The following is a 12,524-nucleotide window of genomic DNA, read 5'->3' as shown; positions in this document are numbered from 1 at the left end:
ACCAAATTTTACAGGCACAACTTAGATACCATATAAGACCTGTACCGATCTCCGGAACCAAAATACGGGACCGATACCGTCAAATTTAAACACATTTAAATTTCTAAAAACTCTTATAATTTTAGTTAAATAATTTTCTTCAAAAATTCATTTCTCGGGCTTGGAACCTCGGAATTCAATTTCGGGCATATGCCCAAGTTTCATATTTTCCTACAGATCCTCTGGGACCGCCGAATCACGGGTCTGAATTCGTTTACCCAAAATATTGACCAGAGTCAACTTAAATTCAATTTAAAGGTGAAATTATCATTGTTTTTACAGATTTTCATATAATGGCTTTCCCGATAAATGTTCGAACTGCACACAAATCGAGGTGAGACAAACGGAGGGTTTTAAGTCCTCAGAACAAAGAATTTAGGTCATCACAATATTATTATAAGCCAAAGATAAAGGCATCATATTAATCCAAGTGGTAGCCTAGAATACGGTTCACATGGCATATATATATATATATATATATATATATATATATATATATATATATATTAAAGAAAGAAAGTTTGCATTGTGGTTAAGTATGGTTAAGCCAAGTGTCAAACTAATAAATATCAATAGTATAAGGTAACTTTATTCTATATTTGACTATTTTAATTAAATACAAATATAATATAATATAATATAATATAATATAATATAATATAATATAATATAATATAATATAATATAATATAATATAATATAATTTGAATTAAAATATAGTTTTGAATTTATAAATAAAGTTCTAACATTCGAATTTAAAATAAAAATAAAATTTATCTTTTTTTATCATGTTATAATACTTAATTCGGTTAATGATCATATGCAGTCATGTTAGGAACTTTTTTTTTTTATTATTTATTTAAATACTTCTTCGCCTCTAGCAAAAAAAAAAACTACTCCATATAACTATAAAACTCTTTCACATTTAAAATCCTATAAGTATAGTTCTTTGATACGCTGTAGCTAGATTTGAATAAAATGAAATTCTTTTAAAATAAAAGTAATATATAGAGTACACGTCTATGTTTATCTAAATATCAGAAAAGAGTTTACAAAATCAAATAAAAGTTTGCTTACATATATAATAAAGTAAACATACATGTTGGAGAAAGAAACGTCACAAAATCAGTTGGTACTAAAAAAAGTCGTTTTTTTTCTCCTTGAAGAATATTTGCTTGACGAATCAATTTGCATAAATGGACATCAAAAAATAACAAAACTTTGGTTATACACATTAATTTCAATTTAGCACATTCAAGAAATTGAAGGGTATAAGCTGAAACCCCTTTATTTAGGTGTAGTCAAGCCAATATTGCAAGGATATAATATTTTTTTCGTTGATGAATATTAGTTTTGAATCATTAGATTATGTGAAAGGTTTTTTTTAACTCAACAAGAGAGAAATTGGTTTCTAATTGATAGTTTCTATAGCGACTTTTAAGTGTAACAAAGAGTATATATATAAAAAAAATGGTATGACGTAAAATATATTTTTTAAAATATAAACAAATTATTTTGAAAAAAATCTTTACTTTTTTTAATTCAAATATAAGATATTTTTGAACATTAGTAGAGAGTTTCAAAATTATTATAATAGAAGTTATATCATGGATAAACTCAAAAAACTGAAATCTTATTGAAAATTTACATAATATCCGTCCATATTTATTATTTACTTTTTATAGCTAATATAAATAGATTATATACCGACAACACATGATTATACACATATTATATATGGATTATATATAAATTATACATCACTCAGTTTTTAATTTAAGTGGTCAGGTGAGCACCTATTTAGGCTGATTAGATAAAGCCAAAAGAAAAATATGAAATACCTTCAAGAAAAAACTAAAAATATAATTAAAGTTCATACGTAGAATTTTTATTAAAATTCATCCTTTTATAGTGAAATAAATTAATTTTTTGTAACATAAGAAATAACGACATAAAAAATAAGATAAAAGAAAATAAATATTGAAAAAAATGTTAGAAAGATCTAAAAACTAGAAATAAAAGATGACAATAAATTTATTCTTATGTTTCATCTTTGTTGAGTATAAAAAATTTAAAAGTTAATCTCATCGATTTCAAATATATATTTTTTTCAACTCAAATACATAGATTATAAGATAAGAATATCTTAGAATATTTTTTTTAATTTACATTATTGTGTCATTTTTTAACAACACTATTACTAACAAACTGATATGATATTCGAATTTGAATTAGAATGCAAACTGAGTAGTTACATTGAGGTTAAGCCAAGTATGGTGTCGAAAAATAAACTACTTGATAATTTTAAAACAATATATGTAATATTTTATAATAATAATCAACTAATTTAACATTTAATGATTTAAAGAACAAAATTTTTGTATATATAGGGTATTAAACATTCAAATTCTGGGGCTAGAGATTTCGATAAACTTAAAGTGGAGTCATACTGAAATAAATCCGGCCAAAGAATCATTTAAATATTTAGATAGCCGATTTAAGTGAATTTTAAATTAAGGATAATATCGTTGCATCATTATAAAGATAATCATTACTATAATATATATAAAGTTTTAGAATTTGAAATTTCAAAATAGAAATATTTTTTGAAAGATAAAATCATACCAAATAAGAGTTCAAGTCGTAGTATAAGAATCACGTCGTAATCAAAGAATCGTTTATATCGTGTCAACCTTTGTGATTTGCCATAAATGTGAGTTATTATTTCACTTTGTGGCTATTTTTAGGTTCGAGGACGAACGTATGTTTAAGTGGGAGATAATGTAACGACCCGACCGGTCATTTTGAGCTCCAGCGCACCGTTCAGCAGTTTGAGACCATGACCAGCTTCATTTTAGGTATTATGACTTGTACACGTGGTCGGAAATGAATTTCGAAAAGTCCAGAATTGATTTGGAAAGAGAATTCTCATTCGGAAGCCTTAAGTTGGAAGAATCGACTAAGATTGAATTTTTGAGTAAACGACCTCGGAATTAGAATTTGAAGGTTCCAACATGTTTGTATGATGATTTCAGATTTGGGCGTATGTTCGGATCGGGTTTTGGATGACCCGGGAGCATTTCGATGCCTATTGTGGAAGTTATCATTTTAGAAGAATTTCATAAGTTTGGGTTAAAGTTCATTTTAGTGTTATCGATGTCCGTTTGGGATTTTGAGTTTGGGAATAGCTTCGTACAATGATCCTGGTATTGGGAGCGTGATCGGAAATAAATTCGGAGGTCCGTAAGTCATTTTGGAGTCATTTGGCTAAAGTTAGAAATTTGAAGGTTTTTGAGAAGTATGACCGGAAGTTGACTTTTTGATATCAAGGTCGGAATCTGATTCCGAAAGTTGGAGTAGGTCCGTAGTGTCAAATATGACTTGTGTGCAAAATTTTAGGCCAATCGGACTTGATTTGATTGGTTTCGGCATCGAACATAGAAGTCGGAAGTTCTTAGTTTCATAAGCGTCAATAAGAAGTCGGCGCGTTCTAATTATATTACATTGTGTGCATATGAGGACTATTAATATGATGGATATTAATTGGATATGATAATAAGTGTATGAGGCATATTATAAGATATATGGGGTCTAAGGAAAGTCCTAAGTCTAAGCCCAGTTGAAAATTTTCATAATAGACTAAAATTTCACATAGAATGCGCACAAGACCCCACTTTGGATGGGCATATCTACATGTATATAAGGTTTTATGTAATGGAAAACCTATCAAATTAAAGATCTCCGATTCTAGTTTCCAACTCTTCAAACCGTTCGTCATTTGAACATTCCTACACAAAGTTATGACCAAATTACCAAAGTCTGGAAAATGTGATCCTGAAGGAGAAATTATGCGATCTCATAGCAAATATGCGGTCCGCATACTTGATATGTAACCGCAAATCAATTCGCATACTGGGCCAGAATTGCCCATTTTTGGGCACTGAGTTATGTGATGATTTGCGACGCATTATGCGATCGCAGACCTTGTTTCGGAGGCTTAATCTTCCTATTTTTATAACCCGACCCCATTTTGATAAATATGCTTTGGGGTTTATTTTGGGGTGATCTCTGAGCATTGTAGAGAGAGGTGAGAGTATTTTAGAGAGATAAGGAGGAAATCCAACATTCAAATCATCCAATCTTGCATCAATCTTCAAGAATCAAGGAACCCAATCACAAAATCTTCATCTAAGAGGTAATGTTCTATACCCTAATCTTCAATTTTGTTTTTGGATGATCTTTGAGCAAGAATTCACGGTAAACTTGAGATAAGTCACTTGTGTTCATTTTTAATCAATAATATGGGATTATCATTGAATATTCTATCAGGATTACTTGTTTTTTGGGTTGAAAATGGTAGAAATCTTTTAAAACTTTAATTGAAGATTTGAGGGTCGAGTTGATGTCGGAATTTTGCAAAATTGGAATGGTTGGACTCGTGCTTGGATGGGGGTTGATATTCCGTGATTTCTGTTGGGTTCTGATATGTGGGCCCCACAGATGAATTTTAAAAAACTTGTATTTAGGGTTGGAAGTTATTTTAATAGATGGAATATGAACTCTTGAGCGTATATTGATTAGTTCTTACCCCATTTGAATAGTTTGGGATCGTTTGGCTCCAATTTAAGGATTGGAGCGCATTCTTGAATTTGGAAGTAAGCTTCAGAGCAAGGTAAGTATCATTTCTAACCTTGTAAAAAGGAATTGTCCCCATAGGTAAAATAATTGGTTATGTGCTACTATTTGTGGGGGCTACGTACGCACGAGGTGACGAGAGCCTGTGCATAGCTACTATTGTGCTTTAGTCCGGGTAGTCTAAGACCCAAAAGCATGCTATACCTAAACTATTTGTAATCTTATTGACAACTTAAATTGCTTAAATCATATTGAATTAGGAAAAGAATTTCTAAAAGGGTTAAACTTTATTTTCATAAATCGTTAAAAGAGAATTGGCTTTTCCTTGGATAAATGTTTCCTGATGAATTCTTAATTGACAGTTTGGATGTGTGTATCTATGAGTACCTGCATTGCATGTAAGATTCGCAAGCGGGGTACCTTTATTATTTATATTTGACCGCATCGCACGTACGATTCGCGAGCGGGGTAATAAATGCATCTATGGTTCGCGCCATTCGATCCTCTGGCAGTGCATAGTTTAAATATTTATTGGATCCGACCGTATGACCTCGACATGATTTGCCATGCTTGTAATGCTTGCTTGAGATTTACAAATTGATATTTTCTTCCTGGCCTGAGATAAATTGATAAATAATGGACTATAAATTTGGAGACTCCTAAATATAAAAAGGGATGTTTACTCGTTTCTTGACTTACTTGAGTTTACTGCTATTTTAATGAATCCATAATTATTCGCATTATTAATATATTATTATTGGACCACTAGTAAGTGTCGAAGTTGACCTCTCTTCTCTACTTCTTCGAGGTTAGATGGGATACTTACTGGGTACACGTTACTCATACTACACTTGCTATGCATTTTGTTGCACAGGTTTATGTGTGGCTAGTGCAGCATGGTTAATGCGGGGACTTAGGTGAGCTGCATTTTGTGAGACGATCCGCAGCAATCAGAGTCTCCCTCAGAGTATTGTACTGTATTTTTCATTCCTATCCAATTGTTTTTCAAACAGTTACTATATTTTATTTCATTCCCTAGTAAATGCTCATGCACTTGTGATACCGGATTCTGGGATAATTACGGGATATTTTCTATTGACTTATTAATACTTATATTTAACTTGAAATGATTATCTTTACTAGTAAAAATTGAAAGAAAATCATAGTTTTCAAAATTATTAAAATGAGAATTTAATTAAGTATTTATAGTTGACTAGCCTGACAGCGATGTCCGGCGCCATCACGACCCTTAGTGGATTTTGGGTCGTGACAAAATAAGAGTTCAAGTAGTAGTAAAAGAGTTAAGTCTTATCCAAAGGGTCATTCATTGTCTCAACATTTGATTGTTTTACCATAAATATGAGTTATTATTTTGCTTCCTGACTATTTTTAGGATCCAGTGACACCGGCAAGAATGATATAAAAAAAATAGAAGAAATGATTAATTTTTTTATGTAGTTTATATCAATGATTATCTATTTTTACAGAGAAAGTGAAATTTTAAGATTATATACAATCCAATTAACTTAAATATTTGACAAGATTAGTGTCCGCGCATCCGCGAACAAAGCCCTCTCCTTAAGCCAAGTGGTAGCCTAAAAAAAGCCACATGGCATAATTAGTTTTTTTTTTTGTTAAAGTAAAAGTTTTATTCAACCAAAGTTGTATATTTATAGCCACTAGTTCCATTTGGACTCAAGAACTAGTCATCTCTATCTCTTTCTATATAAGAGTGTTAACTATGCATTTACATTCATAAGCTATCTACTCTTAACTAGGAAAACTATTTAAACTATCTAGTATCTTATTCCATTTGCTATAACTCTATCCTCTAATGTGCAGTTGGAGGCTGATTTCTTTAAGTCTCTGATGACTCTCTCTTTTTTCATTTTGATATATTCTAGCATTCATTTCACTCCATACATGGTATATTGTTGCAGCAAACAGCCATGCTAGTACTTGGCCTTTAGCTCTGCTTCCTCTACACCTCTTTGCCATCCAGCATACCTCCTCGCTCCATGTTTTAGGAGTTGTGTTTTCATTCATCCATTTCAATAGAGAATACCAGATATCTCTTACATATTTACATTCCAAGAATAGGTGAGATAGTGATTCTGTAGCTCCTATGGAACATAAAACACACTATTTTGGAACATTTATTCCCCATCTCTCTAGTTTGTCCACAGTTTCAAGACTTTGTCTTATGGCTAGCCGTAGAATGAATTGATGTCTAGGAATTTGCCTTGCCTCCATAGTCAGACTTTTCCATTGAACTTTTTGATATTGTGGTTGAAAGGATAAATAAGTTGCCTTGATACTAAACTTATCACCCTTGCTGCACTTGCCCAGTTCCACCTTGGGTTCCTGTTGCCAAACCAATTTCTTGCATCAAATATTTTCCTCACAAATGAGCAAGCTTGTGTATGTATTTTCATGGACTCTATCTCCTTGTTCTTTATGTAATAACCATGTATCCATTTCACCCAAGCGATTCCTTCCTTGTAGATACTGCCCATAGGAGTTTGCATATGGCTGCCCTGTTCCACAAGGTTTAGTCTATCAACTTTAGGCCTCTAGTTGATCTTGGCATATACAATGATTCCTACGAGACTAGAGTTTTCCTTGATGCTTCACAACTTCCAATCCATAAAAAGGTTCTGCATATACTTGTGATGAGTTGAACAACCTTCTTGGGTAAGACAAAAATCTGAGCCCAGTATGTTTGCATCTCAACGAGAACACTTTTGATCAGCCGCACCCTTCCACTATAGGATAGAAATTTAGTAGTCCAGCATCTGATTCTTGATATCATCTTCTCCACAATTGGCATACATTGTTATACAGTAATCTTCTTTGAAGAAAGTGGAACCCCCAGGTATTTGAATAGCAGTTCTCCTAGTGCAAATTGCATCTCGTTCAAAATCTGCTACTTCAGTTCCTGAGTAATTCCAGCAATGTATAGGGAACTCTTGTCCAAATTTGCTTTCAGCCCAGACACATCAGAGAAATGATTAAAAGCTTAGATTATTAGTTGGATTGAAATTCTATCAGCCCTGCAGCATATGAGTAGATCATCAGCAAAGCATATATGTACCAGCTTCATCCTGTTGCATCTAGGGTGGTAATTGAAGTCAGGATTATGTTGTAACTATTTGAGGGATCTGTTTAGGTACTCCATAATCAACACAAACAAGTATGGGGACATGGGGTCACCCTGTCTTAATCCCTTTCTTGCCACAAACTTTGGAGTTATCCCTCCATTTATTAATATAGCACAACTTACAGTAGTTACACATTCCATAATCCACCCAACAAGTTTCCCAGGGGACCCAAACTCTAGTAAAACAATTCTAAGGAAGTCCCATTCAACTGAGTCATAGGTTTTTCTGATGTCCACTTTTACCATACACCTAGGGGAGACTCCCTTCTGCGTATACCCTTTCACTAGCTCATGTGCAATGATTACATTATCTAAGATACTCATTCCTGCTATAAATGATGACTGTGAATGTCCAACAATTGTGTCTGCAACTAGTTTAAGTCTATTTGTCAGGATTCTTGCTATCAATTTGTATAAAGTTGTACAACAAGCTATGGGTCTGTACTCCTTCACATATGTGGAATTAGCTACCTTTGGTACTAGAGTGAGTGTGGTGCAGTTTGCTTCCTTTAATATTTTCCCAATTTCAAAAAACTGGACAACAACCTTACTCACCTCCTCTCCTATGGCATACCAATATTCTTTGAAGAATTCTGCATTGAACCCATCCATCCCCGGGGCCTTGTCATTTGGTAGCTCTCTTAATGCCTGTAGGACATCCTCTTTTGTGACTGGCTGAATCAGTAGCAATTGTTGGTCTCTCTTTAACCAGGACCATCTTTAGCAATGTGAGTATCTACCAAGGTAGTTAATGTGCTCTGTTTCCCATCAAGCCTTGATAGAATCTTATGAATTCCTGATGCACCTGCTTTGGGTCAGTTAACTGCATTCCATGTTCATTATAAATAGTAGCTATGTTATTCCTAACCTGTCTTGCTTTGAGTTGGGCATGAAAAAACTTGGAATTTGAATCTCCCTGTTTGATCCATACAGCTCCAGATTTTTGTCAAAGAACTCTTTCATGGATAGTAGCCCATTTCTCCATCTCCAGTAGTATCTCTTTCTCTTATGTGATCAATTGGGTACTGTACAAGTCAGTTGCCAAAGCATCTTGTGTTTCTTTCAGTTTTGCCTGCAGATCCTCCAACTTTTGTTCTAGCTTGTTCATTTCTTAATTCATCTGTTTAACAGCTTGTTCCACTTGTTTCAATTTCCTGCATACTCCATACATAGCAAAGCCATCAACTTGGGTCTTCCATATATCCTCAACCATTTCCTTGACTGATTGTTGCTTCAGCAAGACATTGAGTAGTCTAAATGGTTTTGGTAGCTTGTGTCTCACAGTGATAGTAGTTAACAGTATAGGGGAGTGGTCTAAGCAACCAGGATTTAAGTAATGTGCTTCTATACTACAATACAAGTTGAACCATTGAGCATTCCAAATGCCCAATCAATTAAATTGTAAATTCTGTCTTCAGGATTCCTCTTGTTACACCAGGAATACTGGCATCCCTTCCTTTTGAGTTGCCCTAGTCCCACTTCATCTATACAGTCCTGATAGTCATGTGTTTCATTCTGTTGGACTGGTGCTCCATTGATCCTATTTGCAACAGATAAAATTGTATTGAAGTCCCCAAGGATGGTCCAAGGGTCTAGCATCATATGGTTAATTGCTTTTAGCTGCCTCCAAATTTCCTTCCTCCCTTCCATAGTGTTATAACCATACACAAATGTGACATAGCATTCAAATAGAGATCATTTGTCCTTCACTTTGCAATGGACAGTTTGAGGCCCTGAACTTTGTATATCCACCTTCACCAGCTGTGGTTTCCAGCATACCCAAATTCTACCATTTTGACAGCTTATATAATCACTATAAATCTGCCAATCTGCTCCTATTTTCTTTTTTATTTTCTCTGCTCTTCTAGCCTTTATCTTTGTTTCTAGGCAGCCCAATAGAGCTACTTTATTAGTAAGCAGAAAGGATTTAAACTCCTTCTGTTTATAGGGCTTGTTCAGCCATCTAATATTCCATGATTCAAAGATCATGGGGGGCTGTTTAGTCAGATTTGTTCCCCTTACCACATTGCTAGTGGTAACCTCTGTATTAATTCTCAAAGCACTAAACTGATTCCTTCTGAGCATCAATTCCAATTCATCAATCTTTTGTTTTTTTACTGTTGTAGCTGGCATTATTTTCTTTCCCTTGTCTACTTGTTTTTGCTGATGTTGTCCATCCTCTTTGGTTAGTTGCTTAGTCTGCTCATTGTGTGCAGACTGTTTTGCTTATTTCTCCTTCTTATGATCTTCATTCATAGTGACAGTCTTAGCTATCCACTCCTTCTTCTTTGGTTTCTTTCTAATGTTCTATCTAAACTCTTTGTATTTTGCTGGCTTTGTGCAATCTCCTGTGTTATACCCCACTTTCAAACAGTCTCGATAGAATAATGGCTTTCACTCATACTCAATACTCTGTGAGTAGTGTGTTCCATCTGGTAACTCAAGGGAGATCGAATCTGGTAGAGGCTGAGATATATCCATTTCTATCAATATTCTTGCATATGCAATCCTTTGTTCTTAGGCTGTTAATTTGTCTGTGCAGATAGACTTCCCTATATAGCTAGCTATTCTTCCCAAATTAGGAGGAGCCCAAAATTGGATTGGTAAATTTGGGAACATCACCCAAATCGGGACAAGTTGGGTAGGTTCCTTATTCATTTGGAACTCTGGATCCCACTGCTTTAGGATAAATGATCTATAGTTGAATGTATAAGGTCCTTGCTTAAGAATTGCTTCCTTGCCCTCCTCATTATCAAATTTAAAAATGAAGTACCCATTGTTATGAAGGAAAACATGTGTTGTGCTTACAGAATTCCATACTCCATAAACAAATTTGAGCATTTCTTTGAAGGTAGGGTTTCCACCAATTACATACCCAATTAAGGCTCGACTCCATATCTGGTTGTATTCAGCTATTTCCTGGGGGTTTAGCTTTACAACTTTGATTCCATCCTTCATCACTGGTGGGTAGTAATCTAGCTTAAGCCCCAAGTTTTGCACTCTATTACCTTTGACGACTTCAACCATCGTAGGCTTAGATCCACTAGATGTTGCAGAGAATGTCAGTTTTCTTGTTGCGTTCATAGCTCCTGCATCAATTTCCGGCGGGGTCTCTGTAGCTTCCGGTGGAGGACCTGCTTGCATCACTGTGGGGGCACTCCCCATTCCTGGAAGCCAGTGACCAAATTGAATCGGTGCTAAGACATGGGGAACCCCCGACTACGGAAGATACTGCTTATTTAAAATGAATATTTAAAATAAACAATTCATAAAAAAATTGTGGGATTACGTGTATTTTCCGTAGAATTGACCTTGCAATTACCAATTATTCTCTAGTTCCAGATAAAACTTAAATTGTAATTTAAAGTTATTACCAAAAGAGCTTTTAAGAAGATAACAAAATTGGTTTATAAAAAATAAGGAAAAGGGCCAAAACTACCTTCAAACTATTTGATTTGGTACAAATATTCCCTCCGTCCACCTATTGAGCCAAAATTTCCCTCACTGTTATCTTTCTGGCTCACTTATGCCCTTATGAATAACGGTCAATGCCAAATATAAAAAAAAGTTTATTTAAGTTACATATGAAAAAAATTTATTGGTTCAATTTTAAACTATGATCCCAATTAAATATACTCACTCTTAACCATTTTTTACCCAACCCCAAAATCAGACACACCTAAAAATATGGCCAAACTCTTGATTGTTTAAAAAAATTAACTTCTCCATCTTTTCAACTCAACCATCACCATAACTGACATCACCCCCTTTCCTCCACAACCACAATGCCACTACAACTATGATTCTCATGTTTGCTCCATTCCTCCATTTTCGAGGAGTAACAACGAGAATGTTATGCTAATCAAAAGGGCCCGATTAGAAAATCTTTAACTTTTTTCGGTTGAATGTCATTTTTTTGCTGTAAAATTAGGATTTTGCTCAAGGGGGAGTACCTAGATCATAATTTTTTTTATTTTCTACAATAAATTATTATTGGGTCTAACAACTTATTAAGAGTTTACAAATTTTACAAATATTTTGAAGAAAAAACTAGACTACTCCGGAATTTAAATCCAATGAATTCATAATGGGTTTTTTTATTATCTCATGCGATGAGAAAGAAAAAAAAGATTCACCATTGTAAGTGACATTTGAATGTGAAAATTAGGTTGAACATTTTCGAAAAATGACAACTTCAATAGTAAATGTAAAATGATGATAGATGATAAAAATATGAAAAAGGACCAAAACCCCCCTAAACTAAAAATGTGGAGGGAGCGTGATTGCTATAAAGGAAAGGGGATGGTGACAGCTATGATGGTGGTAGAGTTGGAAAGATAGAGAGGTTAATTTTTTTTACAATCAAGAGTTTGGCTATTTTTTAAGGCGGGTCGAATTTTTGGGTTAGGTAAAAAAATGGGTTAAGGGTGGGTTTATTTAATTATGGGGTCATGGTTTAAAATTAGAACTAATAAAAAGTTGTCACTTGTAATTTAAATAAACCTTTTTTTATTTGGCATTGACCATTAGTCATAGGGGCATAAATGAGCCAGAAAGATAACGGTTGGGGGCATTTTTGGCTCAAAAGATGAACGGAGGGCATATTTGTACCAAATCGAATAGTCTGAGGATAATTTTGACCCTTTTCCGTAAAAAATATATTCCTGAGCAGTTTTGAATTCTTAAATTT

Source organism: Nicotiana sylvestris, chromosome 1 (assembly GCF_000393655.2).
Source record: "Nicotiana sylvestris chromosome 1, ASM39365v2, whole genome shotgun sequence".
NCBI lineage: Eukaryota > Viridiplantae > Streptophyta > Magnoliopsida > Solanales > Solanaceae > Nicotiana > Nicotiana sylvestris.
This window is presented reverse-complemented; position numbering follows the sequence as displayed.